Source organism: Otolemur garnettii, unplaced genomic scaffold, assembly GCF_000181295.1.
Source record: "Otolemur garnettii isolate 467f Iridium unplaced genomic scaffold, OtoGar3 scaffold00078, whole genome shotgun sequence".
In the NCBI taxonomy this organism is placed as follows: domain Eukaryota; kingdom Metazoa; phylum Chordata; class Mammalia; order Primates; family Galagidae; genus Otolemur; species Otolemur garnettii.
Window position 1 is genome coordinate 860,622 of NW_003852473.1, and position 4,396 is coordinate 865,017.

The following is a 4,396-nucleotide window of genomic DNA, read 5'->3' on the forward strand; positions in this document are numbered from 1 at the left end:
CGTGATCAAAACAGCATGGTACTGGCACAAAAACAGAGAGGTAGATGTATGGAACAGAATAGAGAACCAAGAGATGAACCCAGCTACTTACTGTTATCTGATCTTTGACAAGCCAATTAAAAACATTCAATGGGGAAAAGATTCCCTATTTAACAAATGGTGCTGGGTGAACTGGTTGGCGACCTGTAGAAGACTGAAACTGGACCCACACCTTTCACCATTAACTAAGATAGATAAAACTAAGACAGTTTCTATTATTTTAAAGGAAAAAAATTGTCTTGGAATTCAAACGATTTGGAACTTGAATGGGGTTCTGGAATGGATCAAGTTTGGCTTCCAAGGCATCACTGTTATTAGTCTCTGTCATTTGAGAATATTTCCTCCCATTCTGTAGTTTGTCTATTTATTCTATTGATTGTCTCCTCTACTTTCCCAAAGATTTTTTTATTTTTATTTCTGTTGCATTTGCTTTGGGTGTCTTAGTCATAAATTCTTGCCTTGGCCAATGTCCAGAAACATTTTTCCTAGGTTTTCATCTAGAATTTTTATTGTTTTCAGTCCTACTTTTACATCTTTAGTCCATCCTGAGTTAATTTTTATATATGATTAGAGATAGGGATCCAGTTTCATTCTTCTACATGAGATTATCCAATTTCCTGGCACCATTTATTGACAGAGTGTCTTATCCCAATGCCCAAGTGTATGCTTTTGCCTGCTTTGTCAAAATTCAGATGATTGTAGGTATCTGGCCTTATTTCTGTGTTTTCCATTTATTCCGTTGATCTATGTGTCTAATTTTATGCCAGTACCATGCTGTTTTGGTTACTGTCACCTTGTAGTATAAATTGAAGCTCTGTAATGTGATGCCTGTGGATTTGTTTGTTTTGCTCAGGATCACATTGGCTATCAGGCTCTTTGGGGGTTCCATGTGAATTTTAGGATTATTTTTTTCTAATTCTGTAAGAAAAAGACATTAGGATTTTGATAGGAATTGCATTGAATTTATAAATTGCTTTGAGTAGTATGGTTATTTCACAATATTGAATTTTCCCATCCATAACCTTGGAAAATTTTTCCATTTTTTCTTCCATGATTTCTCCCATCAGTGTTTTATAGTTCTCCTTATAGAGATCTTTCACCTCCTTGGTTAAATATATTGCTGGGTGTTTTATTTTCTTTGCAGATATTGCAAATGGTATTGAATTCTTGATTTGGTTCTCAAATTTGTTGTTATTTGGTGTACAGCAATGCTACTAATACACATACATGTTATATTGTAACCTGAGACTTTGCTAAATTTATTTATCAAACCTAGAAATCTTTTAAAGAAACCCTTAGAATTTTCTAGGTATAGGGTTAGTTCGACAGTGATAGTTCAACATTCAATTTTCTAGATATAGGGTTAGTTTGACAGTGATAGTTCGACATTCTTTTTTCCAGTATGAGTGCCCTTTATTTTTTTTCTTATGCTTGATTGCTATGGCTAGATCCTCCAATACTATTTTGAATATAAGTGGTGAAATTGGACATCCTTGTCTTCTTCTAGTTCTTAGGGGAATGCATTCAACTTTTTCCCATTGATAATAATGTTGACTGTGGGTTTTCCATGTACAGATTTTATTATTTTGAAGTATTCAAATAATACTTTTATACCTAGTTTTTGAGAGTTTTACTATGAGGGGATGCTTGATTTTATCCAATTATTTTTCTTCATCTATTGAAATAATCATATGGTTTTTGTTTTTAATTCTATTTATGTGGTGAATCACATTTATTGACTTGAGTATATTGTACCATCCTTGCATCCCTGGGATGAAACCCATTTGACTGTGATCTTTTTAATGTTCAATTGGATTTGGCTTTCTGGTATTTTGTTGAGGATTTTTGCATCTGTGTTCACTGGATTATTAGCCTGTGTTTCCTTTTGTGGTTGTGCTCTTTACTGTCTTTAGTATCTTGATAACATTAGCTTTGCAGAATGAGTTAAGGAGGATCCCCCCCTTCTTGATGTTATGGAATGGTTTCAGTAGTAATGGTATCAATTCTTAGAATGTCTGGTAAAATTTGGCTGTGAACCTATCTGGTCCTGAGCTTTGTGTCATTGAGCAATTTTTAATTATTGATTTTATCTCACAATTCTCTATTAGCCTATTCAGGATTTCTGTTGTTCTTGATTCAAGATTGGGAAATTTTATGCTTCCAGGAATTTATCTGTTTCCCTCTCCTTTTTTTTTTTTTTTTTTTTTACTTAATAAAACAGTATTTTTTAATTGAGAAAATTTCCAAAAAAGAAGAAGAATTTGGTTCTATCCAAGAACACTACTAGCTGTCAACATATAAGGCCACAAGTAGCCCCAGTGGAGTAAGTTATCAAATGTAAAGGCCTCTATAAAGTGCAGCAAGTAGCTCACAAGGGCCAGGGGAGCATGAAGCCATAGAGAGAAGTGGTGGGACAAGCCATCTTAGCAAACTCTCAAATATGTTTAGAGAGAGAGAGAGAGCAAATACTGATGAAATTCTAGCCAGTACTGAAGAGACCTAACATCTCAGCAATTACCAACTTTTACTTTTCATCACAATATTTTGGTGGCTTGTTGACATAGCTAAGATGTTGTGAATATAAATGATTTAGTACAGTTGTCCTTTCTTGCTGAGATGTCTTAAGCTTGGCATTAGCAAAATCTTAAAGTTTTTAATATTTGGATATTTTGCTTTAAGATAATTTGAAAACATATAACTTATTTCATAAGAAAAAATTGTGGATTATATGTTGTTTTATCTCCATATTTCTTGAAATCTTTTAGGCACATAGAAATATGACCCCTAGAATTCTTTTCTACTTCTTTATAAAAAAAAGTACACTGGTTTATCCATGAGTGATAGAGATTTAGGAAGAAATTACATTAGTTTCATAAAAGAAGTTGAAATGTTTTATTTAAATTCCTAACTTCCTTGAAAACTTGATATGGGTGGTTTTGTGTGTGTGTGTGTGTGTGTGTGTTATTGTTGTTATTAGTAAACAGGACTGCAAAAATACAAACTAGTTGTTTTTTTTTTTTTTGTAATTTCTTTTTGGGTAGGTTTTATTTTGTTAATTTTCCCTCCTTCATTACAAAGCTGTGTATTAATTACCCAACACTTCCTTGAGAATTTTCTGAAGTAGTACCCACAGACATAATGCTATAACAATGGAATTTCAGTTTTTTGGTTGACTGCTTGCTAAGAGGTTTTATTTGGATAAGAAGGCAGGAGATTGCCTTTTCTAACAAAGAATATAGCTTACTTTAAAGAAATTACTTGTAGGGAAATAGCTCAGAGTACCTTATTAACCATTTTTCTCTTGGATTTTTATTTATTTTCCATCCTTATTCCTCAAACCTTTGTAAATAAGACTGATCTGGTATCTTTGTTTGTTAAAGACTTTGTGTATGTTTTTCTTTCTTTTACTCCATTAAATTTCAATTTGCTAAACAGTGCATTATTTTATTTTATTTTATTATTTATTTGTTTGTTTGTTTGTTTTTGTAGAAAAAGGTGTATCATTGTGTTGTCCAGGCTGGTTTTGAACTCCTGTCCTCAAGCAATCCTCCTGCCTTGGCCTTCCAAAGTGCTGGAGTTATAGGCATGAGCCAGTGGCCAATTTTTTTTAATATAGCAGATTATTTGGGGGCCTCTGTAAAGTTTGAGGTCATTGTTATTTTTTACTTCAGTTGCTCAGAATTTTTTATGAAATCAGTTCAACCCCTGAAGTTGTTTGTTCTTGGCTTTGACTCAGGGTGAAGGTATGCTCTGATTTTCTTGTTTTCTGTCTTATGCAGACAAGGACCTGCATACCATTTTCAGCAGTTTCCCTGCAACCAAGGACAACTGTGTGTTGAAGAAAACACTTTCAGTGACTACTTAGTTCTCAATTCTCCTTAAGGTGCACAACTCTGCAAGTGGCTCTCAGCCAAGCATTGACACTGTTCAGGGTGAAAAAAATAGAAACATAGGTAGTTGGTTCTTGAAAATATCTTTAAATAAAGATCATCTGGTCAGAAGATGGCAAATCTATGGCATGAATACCACTACTCGTCCCTCCATGCCCATACCATACATCAATATTTGCACATGGTTTTTGCTCTTCTGAGCCTTTCATAGTCACATAATCTCTTGACCTGGAATCCTGGCTTTCACTAAAATGCCAAGGGATTTGGCATATAAAATGGAATCTCTACCACTGTTGATCATAATGTGATCAACATCATAGTATGATGATCAGAAACATCTAGAGGCATGGGGAAGCTCAAAGCAAGGCAAATAGTACTAGAGTCACTTTTATACATAGTTTGAAGTAGGGCCAAAGGTTCTCTTTTATTTCCATACTTTTATTCCAGTTTATCTCAATACTGAAATT